This window comes from Giraffa tippelskirchi, chromosome 4 (genome assembly GCF_054371585.1).
Source record: "Giraffa tippelskirchi isolate mGirTip1 chromosome 4, T2T-mGirTip1v1.2.pri, whole genome shotgun sequence".
Taxonomy (NCBI): domain Eukaryota; kingdom Metazoa; phylum Chordata; class Mammalia; order Artiodactyla; family Giraffidae; genus Giraffa; species Giraffa tippelskirchi.
In genome coordinates, this window is record NC_137278.1 from 5,001,086 (window position 1) to 5,014,499 (window position 13,414).

Here is a 13,414-nt window from a genome sequence, read left to right on the forward strand (position 1 = left end):
CCTTCATGAGGGAGGGCCTTGCCCAGGCTTGCCTTGGCAAGTAAATTTTTTAATGTTCTGTGTGGTATTAAGTATTTTTGAATGCAAGCAGAAAGTTTATTAGGAAGTTGTAAAATGTGTGAAACACAGATTTGGTGAAGCACGGATTTAGACAGTGCTATATTTGTGTTCTACTGCCCCTAAAAATAACCTGCCAAGCACTCTTTATATGTCTTTAAAACTACAAACACGGTGCGGCAGGGTTTAAAACTTGATATTAGCTAGTTGGGGAGACTCCAGAGCACCCACCACTTCCCTGCTTGTAGTTTATGTAACCTGTTCAAAGCAGTAGAAGTGGAAGAATTTGTAGAGGTGGGAATTTTATCTCAACCAGCGAATGGCATGCTGTCTGTGTTTGTGCAGAGCCCTTCCTCGGGCTCCTGTGTCATCCCTCCCCTCACCTGTATTTTAACTATATGGACTTGACCTCTGAGACTGACCTGCGCTAGATTAAAGAATGACAATTTGGAGGCAGGAGAGTGTGCTTTCTGATGAGAATGAAAGGCAGGTGATGTTAAGGTCCTTTTTCTCTTTTCAGGGGCAGGTAATAGTTACGGGATTACAGAATCCACTCCCTTCCCTGCTGAAACATTGTCTGTTTGCTATCAAATGAAGAAATATATTGGAAAATGACGTAGCACAGAATTGAGTTGAATCCTTTATTAATAAAGCTTTCCAACTCATCATAGTCGCGTGGCAGGGCGTCGGGGTCTTGTTTTCTTGGGAGATGCTGGTAAAGAGGATGAGGAATGTGGAATGTGGAATCACGACGGGGCAGGGGAGTGACCGCACTGGGCTTACTTCATTGTGTTCGTCTCAGGCCTTGTTGGAGGTCGGAGGGCAGCCCTCTCTATTCCACAGCCAGTCCACCCACTGAAAGCAACGCTGGGGCCGCATGTTCCCTGCAGATTCTGAAGCCCAGGTCCAATTGACAGGATGATGTTTAACATTTCAAACACAACGTGCCAAAGGAAGAGATGAGGTGGCAGCATTTCCCAACTCTGCTTTTTAGTATCAGCTTTTTCTTAGAATTCTGTTTTCTTCCTATCCACCCACGTAACGTCTAGGTGTCCTGATTGATGCTGCTTGTAGCATTTCCTAGAAGACACTGCTGGGGGTCGCAGTGGTGAGTGTTCCCTGCTGCCCGCCATCCACCCTCTGACGCCCACCCAGCAGCCCGACCAGGGGAGACTCACTGAGCAGCCCTGATCCAAGAGGATCAACCTGGAACAGATAGATGTCAAAGTGACTGAGAAAGTGCGAGGTCAGGGAAGATCCTTGGTCACTAGCAAGAAGGCATTTCTCGGGCAGGAATGTGTCCTAGCCATGTAGGTAGATGGCGGAGCTGCACCCCGGCGCTAAGGTGGGGACACTGGCTGCCAGCATGACTGTCCTGGCATCGCTTGGGGAGCTCGCTCTCTGCATGGCCCTGAGGTCGAGCCCCAGCGCTCCCTTTCTTCGATGCTCATTATGTGGTTGCAGTTGCTGCGGATCGTGTGTGTTTTCTTGCCCACAAGTAGCAGCAGTGGCCACTGCAGAAAGAGGCCTGACGGGAAGGCGGGAAGCCCTCCCAGGTCTTTCCCCGCAAAGTGACAAAGCTGGGGATGGAAGGGGTGTTGACTTGCAGAGCCACACCAAGCTCACACTCGCCTTTTTATTTCTGGAAACTCACACCTGTCACATTCTTCTCGGGCTAATCATGGCTCCCCAGGTTAAAGACAAGCACGCAAGGTACCACGGCAAATCCGACCCCCGGAAGCTAGTGTGACCTGCCTTTTGTCTGCTACAGGGCCTGTCGGCGAGCTCTTTCCCTCGTCCTCATTAGCCCCCTTCCCCGGCGGTGGGGCGCAGTGGAGGGCCGGGGCCAGCTGGCCGTGGGTCTGTGGCTGCCAACAGGCCCCCGTCACTTACCGTGGTGCCCCGGAGGCTCTGCGCTCGGTCCTGGGGCGAAGGAGCTTTTTATAGCCGGCAAGTCTCCAGCAGAGCAAATTCAGAGAATGGAACTTGGAAATAGGGAGGACCGTCTGAAAGGGCAGAATCACAAAGAGCCGGGAAAGGTTTCAAGCGTGTTTGGATTTTTCTGACATTTAAACTCTGCAGGGGCACTCACTGTTTTGATCTTTAACCTCCTCTCTTCAAAACAGTGGGCATTTTCATCCAGTAACTTGGGAAGAGCGGGAGCAACTCTGCAGCTATTTACCGAGTTAAATCCTGGCAGGGAGGCCAGAGAGAGGAGGGGAGGGCTCGCAGCACCAAGTAGGCCGGCGCGGACGGAGAGGTGGCGTCAGAGGGTCCGGCATCTGCGTCCCAGCTCTTTCACTCAGGCGGAGCACAAAAGTCGCAGCCCCAGGTGTCCGGGTCTGCCCCGGTCTATATTCTAGGGGCAGCAGAGGGAAGAGGAACCCTTTCAGTCCCGTGCTGAGCTTGGCCATGGACAGGTGGGCTGGCCGCCGCTGCTCCTCCATTCCTGGGTTCACTCATTCATTCATTTGTTCACTCCTTCATTCAGGCTTCGATCCCAACACTGGCCTCTGTGGGGGAGGCTTTATCAAGTGGCTACCCAGAGCTTGTCAACAGATGAGATTATGTCCCGGAAAAGTCAGTTCTCTGAAATTTCTGAGACATTGAGCCCATCGCATAAATCGAGGGCCTATCCAGATTGTTATTCTTTGCTAAATCATGTCCAGCTGTTTCGCCACCCCATGGACTATAACCCGCCAGGCTCTGCCATCCATGGGATTTCCCAGGCAAGAATACTGCAGTGGGTTGCCATTTCCTCCTCCAGCCTACCCAAATAGTCTGTGACAAACCTAACTTGTCACCAGTTCCAAGCCCAGGAATGGGGGCTGTCTGAACATGGGGTGTTTCTAGAGGACGGGACTCGCCTCTTGCTTAGGGCTGTGCTCGTCTGTACCTGCTGTAGCATCGAACGTCCCCAGAGGAACTCAGTAAATACTCATTCAGTTCTTTTCAGTCTCATGCCTTAGAATATCTAAATATCTTCCCACCAGCTCATTTCCATTTCCTTCCAGAAGCCTCTCTTCAGACAGCACAGAGAAGGCCCTGGAAGGGCTGTGGTTGTGATGAGAGTCCTAAGACCCCCTGCCAGATCTCTGTCCTTGCTCTTGTCAGGTATCCCGCTCAGGTGAGGCCATCAGCAGAGGCCCTGCACCTAGAGGGGACACCCCCAATCCAAAAAGGTGTCTCACATTATAGGAAGGGCCTCTGTTTTGTCCCCTTTTCTCTTAAACGCTGTCTAACCTATTCCAAAAGGAGAGCACGTACAGTGGACCAGATACTGTGGCATTGACGTCCTGTTTCCATGCCTTCTGTCTCTGCCTCCTAAGTGTGTCTTCGTAGTCCCAGTCGGAAAAGCCAAAGGAGTACCTTTACCAGTAAAGGGCTGAGGGGCAGCTTCATGATTCCTGCTGGTGGTCTCCGTGAGCGATGGTAGGGGGACGCTGCAGGAGCCAAGCCTTGGACTGTCAACAAGCTTCAGAACAGGAGAGGTGATGGACAATTCCAGGGTCATCCCAGAGGGCAGCCCTTTCGTGAGCGGAAAGCTGGACTGCATTGACTATGCTGGGTCAGCAGAAAGAAGGGAGTAGGGCATGTCCTTAAGTGTCAGCCCAGGGCCCTGGGAGCCGAGAATGAGCGGGGGGAGGGGGGTGCATTCCGCTCGCCCTGAGCCTTGATCACCACATTGTCTCTTAAATATTCACAAACTTCTAAAGCAGGATAGAGTTGATTGCTTGTTTTCCCACCTTACTACCTCTGCAAGGCTCCCTGCGCTGCCACGGAGAGTGGTCATGACTAAGAGCCTCCACGGACCCAGGCTTGCAGTTACCGTGAAGCAGGAAAGCCCACCCGCTGGCTGGAAGTGGTTTGCGGTCTCTACCATTAGAGGAGTCGCAGAGGACTTGCTCTCGTCTCGTAGCTTCCTTTTTCCTGAGGACTTGCCCGAGATGCGTGTACCCTGGGTCAGAGCCTAGCAGCTGCTTCTGGGAAGCCCGGCCTCCTGCCCTTCCCCAGGCCCCTTCCCACATCCCCCAGCCCTTCCCGGTAGCGTGCCTGTCCCCCCCGCTGCACCACCATGAGGCTCAGCCTCACCGGTCACGTTCCCCACCGTGACCAGTCCAGAGAGAGGCGGTCTGGCCAGGCCGCTGCGTGTTCAGACCTGGGCTGGCCACTCCTCCCCGTGTGGCCTCACTTGCCTCAGCCCCCTCATCTGTGAAACAGAGGGCATAAGGGTACCTGCCTCATGGAATCGGCACCCCAAATTACAGACCCCCCCCCCATCCCAGCAGTCCCCTTTGGGCAGCCCTGACATGCTGATGTAGAATCATGGTCCCGGGACCTGAAACAGTCCCCTGGTGTCCTGGGAGGGCTGGTGGCCCTCTGGCCATCCACTGAGATGGGCATGTTCCCCCACCCAGCAGGGCGGCCTCGAGGCTCCCAGCACCACGGCGGCAGAGCCGCCTCTCGGGCTCTGCAGTGTCTGCTTTTTCTCCTGCGGTTGCCTCAGTTTCGAGGGGCAAGTAGGTGGTATTGTCTGTATTTCTTGGGAGCCCAGATGTCTTTGGATATGTTTCTCTAATCGCCAGGCTGTTCCCGCAGAAAATAACATCACACCACGTGGGTACAGAGCAATTCAGGTGTCCTCGGGCTTGGGCTCTGCTGGCAGCCAGCAGCAGAATCTGGCATTTTACCATCTGGAAAGCACTGAACTTTTTTCATTCAGCTAAATGAAGAGTCTTAATTCCTTAATCCTGGGAAATGTGAACGACCTTTTGTGAGCGCCTCCTCTTGGCCCCGCACAAGGCCTTTGTGGTGGTGGTTTAGTAGCTGTCTTGTCTGACTCTGTACAGCCACGTGGTCTGTACAGGCTCCTCTGTCCATGGAATTTCCCAGGGGAGAATGCTGGAGTGGGATGCCATTGCCTTCTCCAGGGGATCTTCCCAACCCAGGGATCAAACCCACATCTCCCTGCATTGCAGGCAGATTCTTGACCCCTGAGCCACCAGGGAAGCTGCACAAAGCTGGTCAGGACTCTGGAGAGTTCCCTCAAGGCCGCCATAGGGTCTCTCTGTTCACCCAGGTGTTCCTCCCCAAGCTACCCATGACCTCAGCTTTTTCCACCCCTGAACACCCCCCTTTTACTCTGCTCCCCTAACCGCACTGGCCAAAAATAAATCCATAGCGTCTTTCCTACTCCATCTCTCCTTCTCTTGGGGTCCTACCAGTTGAGTGGAGCCAGTGCAGAGCATCGCCTGGGGCGAGGAAGGGGCTTCTGGTCACAGTCGGGCAAGCACAGAACCGGAATGTCCACAGGGTGCTGCTGGGGATGCAGGAGAGCCCAGGGTGGGAGGGGAATCCCCGGCCCAAGTCTCCAGGGGAGAGAAGAAGTTAGCCAGCGCCAGGGCATTCCAGGCTTGAGTTGGGGAAGCTGGTCTGGGAGGAGGGGTTGCTAAGGCAGCAGTGTCACTGGGGTGTGATGTGGGGCTTAGGGGAGACAGGACCAGGACTCCGGTCATCGAGGACCACATACACATGCTCCTGTTTTGGGAAGGCTCCTGCAGGCAGCTGCGGAGTGGCCTGGGGCAGGCACACCCACCTCAAGAGATCTACAGCCAGTCTGTGCTCGAGAGTCCCGGGCATTGAGGCGCTTTGCTTTGGGGCATCGTTGGCATCTTGGCTGGGACTTCCAAGAGGGTCAAATTGGAAACCCCTCACACCAGACAAAAACTTCTTTATGGAGGCCCCGGTCTACGTGCCCCAGGCCATGTTCTGTACTTTACAAACAAGACCTCATCCTTCTCAGACAGAGCTTGATCTCAAAGCCACGAGGAGGGGTTTTGCCCAGGATGGGGCAGTGTTTGTCTTTGCTCCCCAGTTCCCACCCAGACAGCCCTGTCCCTGTCAGCCCCGAGCAGCATTGCCGGTGGACAGTTAGTTATAAGCCCTCATGCAAATGGCTCCTTCATCAGCACAGAAGGAAGAATTGATCTTGTCTCAGTAAATCCCAAGTCTCCTTGGACCGCGATGCTTCCTCTTCAGGCCTCTGGGCATGTGAACCCGTGGCACGCAAATCCAGGGTACGGATTAGAGACTCGAGCCGAGTGATGAAAACGAAACCCCATGCTTCCAGCCTCCCGGACTTCATCCCAGCGTTGGAAGCCAGTCTCAGCACTGCTCGGCATCGCCCCCAGCCCCCAGCACTTTCGGGACTGGCTTCATAGCTCTGTTTTGAAATAGCGATGGTTCTTCTTTTTATGGAATGAGTACTTCTGGGACTGTTTTCAATATTCTTCATAAAACCAGTGCTCATCCTTGGGGCAGTATTGCTGTCTCTTTAAACATTTAACACACTAGGTTCACGTCTTTCACTCCCAGACACAAAGAATTTTCTCATTCCACCAGATTCCCAGTGTCCCTCTCATTAAGGGCGGGTCTGTCTCTACCTGGAGTAGAGACCTAGACTCTTAGCCTGCAAGTGTATCCCGCAGATGAAAGTTTCTTTTTATTGCTTTGAGTCGCAGAAGCAGCATGTGTACGACCAAGTAACAAATGTTTGGCTTTGCTGCCTGTTAGTCTGTGCTCCAGTCTCTTTGAAACCCATGGAGATGGGAAGAGGTTCCCAAGAACAGCACTGTGCTGATGGTCTCCCTGGTTCTGAGCTCTTGGTAACCGGCCCAGAATTTGAGGACCACATGAGGGTGACATCTCATCAGGACAGCAGGTGGAGGCAGGCAGGAACCCGGTGCCCCTGCCGCCTGCTGGGACCAGCTTGTCTTTTCTAAAAGAACAAAGGGCTTTCATGTCTCTCTGGTTGGCCTGAGGGTGGAGCACGACACAAGTGTGCCCTCAGGGCGTTCAGTCAGGCCCTGCAGCAGCGCTGCTGAAAGCGAGACCTCGAGGTGCCCAGTGATCCCAGCCTCTTTTACTGAAGGCCAGTGAGGGGACTGATGTGGCCAAGGTCACCCAGATAATTAGTGAGGAACCCAGGACGGAGCCCCGGCCTCCCGACGGCTCCAGGTCACCTTCCCCCCACCCTCTCGCTGCCATTTGTTCACCGTCATGCCGGCATCGAGACACTCCCCTTCACAGCGGGCGCAAGCCGGCATTGCTGGAGGAGAGCCAGATCTGGGTCTCTACCAGACTCTGTTTTAAATAAGCAGCTTCTAAACACTCGGGCACTTAACTTCTCCTATTTGTTAATCTTGTGGGACAGACTTTTAAGAGGCAGAGGCCCCAGCTCCCCTGGCTCCCCATGGGCGTCGCAGGCTGCATGCGGGCAGATACTGTGCTCTCGGCGCTCATCAGGCCACTCCCTGAGGAAGGGCTCTGCGGCGCTGGGAGCCGCTGTCCAGTGGTGGGAATGGGTGGTGACCCACAGTGGCCTGTTCACCTGTGGTTCCTGACACTGCTGACGTCAGAGTCCACCAGGGGAGCCCTTTAACAACACAGAGCCTGGCGCCCAGCCTAGACTGCCTCCCAGAAGCTGGGGAGTGGTGCCCGGCAGCCCACCTCCAGAGTCTGAACACCTTATCTCTGCTGTAGCACCAGCTGTCCCCTCTGGCCTGGGAACCTGCACAGACTCAGGGTGATCCTGCAGCCTCAGTGGACTCAGGAATCCCTGAGGACAGTTCCCAGGTCGCCGCAAAACACAGCACATTCTTTTTAAAGGAGGAAACTGCTGGGGAACAGCACCTGTTAGGAGGGGCCTGGTGCCCTCCCCGCATCTCACTGACCCTTTGTGTGTATCACACTCTGTCCTTTGTTCTCCCCTATGGACATCTCCCCTTTGGGCTTCCCTTGTGGCTCAGCTGGTAAAGAATCCGCCTGCGATGCGGGAGACCTGGGTTTGATCCCTAGGTTGGGAAGATCCCCTGGAGAAGGGAAAGGCTGCCCACTCCAGTATCCAGGCCTAGAGAATTCCATGGTTCATATACTTCATGGGGTTGGAAAGAGTCAGACACGAAAGTCAGAGCGACTTTCACTTTCCCTTTCACGGACAAAGAACAGAGCCTGTCTGGCTGCTATCAAACCCAGGCCCTGAGGGGCAGGCCTTCAGCAGAAAGTAGTCTAGCAGGACTTGAGCCCGTTCTCCGCCCCCCAGCCCCACAGCTGGAAGAGGGCACAAGTGGGGAGAAGAGTGGGCTGCGAGTGCCAAAACCATCCGTTTAACAGCACCCCGCCCCAGACTGTACTTTGAGTTTTCCTTGATACACACGGGTGCACACTTGACTTGACACTTCCAGCTTTATCTGCCCTGTTTCCCCCTTCCTTCTGTAGGGCCGGGAGACTCATGCATCTTGAGCTCTGGAGGGTCCTGCATGGACTTTGTTCCTGGTGGATACTGGCTCTGGGTGGGTGGTTGAGCGGGACGGGCAGAAGCTTCTGGTGGGGGAGGCGGAGGGCAGCCGCGCTGGTGGGGAGAGCGGAGGTGGCATGAACAGGCTTGGGACTGAGTCCCGCCTCCGTCTGAGAGTCCTGGGCTCCATTCCCAGTGGGGAGGAGATGGCCTCCTCTGCCTCCTGTCTGTATCCCCCTACCCTGCAGGCTCTATCCCCCCTGAACTCTGGCACCCTGCCCTGCTGCTCAGGAGCCCAGCTTGGGCACATCACCTCCCTGTGGCTTCTCTCCCTCACTTGGAGTGAAAATCATCCCCTGCTCATAGCATCGTCCCAGGGTTGTGGGGAAGGGGAGGGTGACTCCCACTGGGTGGGTGTTGGCTGTCGGTCAGGCCCTCTTCACGCACTGTCCCTGTATTGACACATTTAATCCTTGTCCACAGCCACCTGGCTCTTAAGTGACAGGCACGATCCAAGTGGGTGCCGTCTGGCCCCGCAGCCCCGGCTCCTCACTGGGCGCGTGGTGTACACCAGCCCTCACTCAGAGCCGGTGCTCAGTAGCTGTCATCGCGGAGCCCTGCCCTGTCTGCAGGCGGTTCCGCGTCAGGTTCAGCTGAAACAGCTTGGGACCTCCCTGGGACCCTGTCGATGTCAGCTCTTTGTGCACAGTATGGCTGGGGAGCTTCAGGAGGCTTGTTGTGACTGGCGTCTCCTCCAGCATGTTGACTGGCAGCTGTTCCAAGGTCTCTTGAAAGACTCCTCTCTCGCCTTCTGAGCTGAGTTCCCTGTCGGTTTGGGTGCAGGAAGACCTCTTCTGCCTCTCTGAGCCTCGGGAAGGGGGGCTGGTTTATAAGCTTGATCGGTGGAGGAGAAAACTGGGAGTCAGTTTCACAGAGCAGAGTGGGTGTCTCGGCAACAAAAGAGGTGTCACCCTCCTCTAAGTGAATAATCACCTGCAGTCCAGCCCGAGCCGGGGCTGGGGGTGGGGTGCACACCCCAAACTGAGCCGGAGCATCTGCGGTTTCTCTTGGCCTTGAGGATAGATGGGACATCTCTTGGCGGAGTCCCCAGTGTCTGCACACGCCTCCTTGAGGCCCTCTGTCTTTCTGTGGCGTCGTCTTCCCGCCTGTACGGTCACCCTTGCCCCCCCATCCTCTTTCCCACTTCCCCTATCTCCTTGGCTTATTGTTACTTTCATGTCTTCTCCTCCCTCCCTCTCCTTGGGTTCACCATCTGCTTTGATCTCTTCTGCACTGTCTTCAAACCTGCACTCACTAGTGGGATGAATGGCCTCTCTCCCTCAGGAGCATTAGTGCCCTTCTGCGGCCTCCACTGCTGGACCGAGTGGCTTTCATCTTCCAGCGGAATCTCATTAGCTCGACATCACAATGGGACCGAGCCTGGTCGGGCTGGCCCAGAGTCAGTTTAAATTAGTTAATAGCCATCTTTGTTGTTGTTGCCCCGGGCTTGTTTTTTTCCCCCCACATCTTGGATGCTGAGCAAAAAAAAAAACAATTTTGTTGTTAAAAAGTGTAAAACAAAACAAGTACTGAAGGTGGAATGTTTTGACAAAAAGGGAGATCGTTGCAGGTGAATCTCTCCAGTATCTGATGACCATGTCGTACCCGCCACATTGGAGTTCAACCCCGGGAGCGTGAAAACCAGGGGAGGAAATTTGGGAGGTGGCAGGGACGGAAAACGTAGCAAACCAGTTAGCTTTTTTTCCCTCTACTAAAATATTTCTGTAATTGGAGATGGGAAGTTGAAGAAATTCAGCGATCGTGTCAGCGCTAGAAAAAGCTGCCACCATTTGGCAATGAAGAGAATATACTGGGCCTTTTGAAAAAGAGGCTGAATTTGGCCAGGTTGCTGACCCAGTAATGGGAGAACTGAACTGGTGCCCTGCCTGGGAGCCAGGTGCTGAAACAGCTTTGGTGTGTGACCCCAGCCGTTTCTGGAAAAGGACGTTTTCTAGCTAGTGCGGTTTGTTCTGCTCTGGAGAAGCCTGTTGCCCGGCCTGTTGCCCGGCAGCCACATCTCCAGACCTGACCGGCACCTGGCAGTGGGACTCCGGCTCTCTGTACCCTCGCTGGGCTGGGAGCTGGGGGGCAGATGGCGCCGGGGCTCGGGACGGGAGCCTCTGTCCACAGACCTCAGAGCTGGCCAGGGCGTCTCAGGAGGGACGTGGTGTAGGCTCGGGTCTCGTGGGTCTGGGCCCACACACCCCTCACCAGCTGTGTGGCCTGTAAGTTTCCATTTCTTTGTCTATAAAATGGACCTGGGGGACTTGCCCTGGTGGTGCAGTGGCTTTGACTCTGCGTTTCCAATGCAGGGGCCCAGGTTTCATCTCTGGTCAGGGACCTAGATCCCACATGCTGCAACTAAGACCCAACACAGCAGAGGTAAAGAATCTGCCTGCAAAGCAGGAGACCCAGGTTCTGTCCCTGGGTCAGGAAGATCCCCTGGGGAAGGGAATGGCAACCCACTCCAGTATTCTTGCCTGGAGAATCCCATGGGCAGGGGAGTGTGGCGGGCTACAGTCCAGGGGGTTGCAAAGAGATGGACACGACTGAGGGACTAAAACACACACACAAAATGAACCTAGGAGACAACCTGCCTCAGTGCATGCGAGGAGTGAGTGAGCGGGGCACATGCCTTATAAGCTCTCATTAATATGGCTATCATTGATTCATAAAATCAGCCCACGGTCCTGAAAGAGCACCTTTCAAAAAGAAGGAGAACCCTGCCAGTCCACTACCATTACCCCTGCTCCCTCTTTCCACTGCAGCATCATGAAATTTGGGTAGTGTGCTTCGTTTTTGATTCATGAAAAAGACAAATCATCCTTCGGGTTTGTGGTCCTTTGTTTTCGTCATGCCCCAAAATGAAATGCCTTTCTCCTCTAGTGCCCAGAATACTCTGCCACCTGAGCGGCCTGGCCCCTCAGCTGTAGCAGGGACAGGCCTGGGGGGCTGCTGGAAATGCCCAGTCTTGGCCCCACCCCACACCTGCCTATGATAATCGGCCAGTAGTCATATATGGATGTGAGAGTTGGACCATAAAGAAAGCTGAGCACTGAAGAATTGATGCTTTTGAACTGTGGTGTTGAAGAAGACTTTTGAGAGCCCCTTGGACTGCAAGGAGATCCAACCAGTCCATCTTAAAGGAAATCAGTCCTGAATATTCATTGGAAGGACTGATGCTGAAGCTGAAACTCCAGTACTTTGGCCACCTGATGCGAAGAGCTGACTCACTGGAAAAGACCCTGTTGCTGGGGAAGATTGAAGACAGGAGGAGAAGGGGACGACAGAGGATGAGATGGTTGGATGGCATCACCGACTCGATGGACGTAAGTTTGAGTAAGCTCCAGGAGTTGGAGATGGACAGGGAGGCCTGGCATGCTGTCATCCATGGAGTCGCAAAGAGTCGGACATGACTGAGGGACTGAACCGAACTGAACAGCAGAATCCCCAGGGGTCTGTGTGCCAATTCGCATTTGCCTCCTCCTGTATTTTGGGATCCCGAAGAACAGCTGGAGAGGCCGGCTTGATTTCAGGGCTCCTACCCCAGAGATTCGATTCTAAGTCTACACTGGGGCCCAAGAGCTCACGTTCGCAACGCGTTCCTGGGTGATGCGTAAGCAGGCGTCCAGCAGCAGCCTGCCTTTCTGCTCCGAGTGCCTGTGTACGCTCTTGTCAGCAAACCAGGGAACCGGCCCGGGCGTCTGAGAAGGGAGGCGATGTAGAGGCTTCCTGAGAGGCGTGTGAAGTAAATGGTAGGGGCAGGAGGAAGAATTCTCCAGAAACTTTGTTTCTTTTGTGATGGCAAATGTGATTGTAAGACTGTCTTATGAGCCTATAAATAGCACTTGTGTTGGGCTTTTTTTTTGGCAGGTACCTGGATGGGTAAGAACCAAGCTCTAAGCTCAGGCATCCTCGGGGCCCAGTTGGCTTCGCTGCGCTTTGTAGCCGTTCATTTCACCCCGCCAATCACTACCCACCATTTTGCCAAGTTATCATTCTACTGTATGGTTTTTTTTTTTTTAAAACCTTGCTCATTTTAGAAAGCTGTCTGTCAAAAATGCTTAAAATAAAAACAGTCTTTGCACTTGAAGGAATAAGTACCATTTATCTTGAAAGTCACTTGGGTAAGAATTTCTCGGCACAATTGGATATATGAACCATGGCTGTGTTTGCAAGAAAGCTGGCACAGGTGTTTCTGGTTCGTGGCTTTTGAATGGCCATTTTGTAGTTTATTTCTTTATTCAACAAATATGTGCTGAGCACCTACTAGATGCCAGGTGATAGTCTAGGCCCCGGGGACACAGCATGAACTGGTTGGGCGTGATCCTCGCCTGCACAGAGCTGGTCATCCCGTGGAGTTCAAAGCCACCAGACAGGCCCTGAAAGTCCGGCGGGAAAGAGGGCCAGTCCCAGGGCCAAGGAGAGCGGAAGAGAGGGGGCAGGTGGGCCCAAGGCATGGCTGGAGGATGAGCACTTCACACGCCTGGCCATTTCATCTGGGGGAAACCACGGCTTCGAGAGGTTCTGTGAGCTGAGGAGCCTGCCTCCTCGCTCTTCAGGGTGTGGCCTCTCTGGCCTTGAGTGTAGACACACAGATGGACTAATTTCTGGATCATTCGCAACGCCTCTTGCAGAACCCGGACCAGCCCTGCTGGTTTCCACCTGATCAGTTTGCTTAACTGCTGTTGAGGCCTGTCAGCACATCATGGTGTCCTGGTGGGAACGGTGCCGACTGAAGAAATACACACAACCTGATCCGGCAGGAAATACTCCATTTCTCAGTGGGAAGACGGACAAGTCGACACAGGCAGACCATGCTTACTCTTGTTCACAAAGTTAATCACTTTGTTTGGCGTTTTTGTTTCCTTTTGTCTTTTGACCACATCATTTGTAATGGCAAGATTCCCTAATGAAGACAGTCAAATAAACCATGAGTTTGAACACAGCTATCAAATTAGGAACAATCTGTTCATCTGCTGATGGATGACAGGCATTAGC

General features: G+C 54.0%; 1 protein-coding gene and 1 long non-coding RNA gene across 3 annotated transcripts in view; one reads left to right on the forward strand and one right to left on the reverse strand.

Moving 5' to 3' along the window:
* The window catches only part of MED27 (mediator complex subunit 27), a 220,080-nt gene that overhangs the window by 203,226 nt on the left and 3,440 nt on the right, over window positions 1-13,414 (forward strand). The window lies entirely within an intron of this gene.
* Window positions 685-9,772, reverse strand: LOC145546784 (uncharacterized). Its single transcript, XR_014083268.1, has 4 exons — window positions 9,669-9,772; window positions 2,240-2,416; window positions 1,951-2,063; window positions 685-1,150 (listed from the first exon to the last, which is right to left on the reverse strand). It is a non-coding gene; the product is annotated as an uncharacterized LOC145546784 (long non-coding RNA).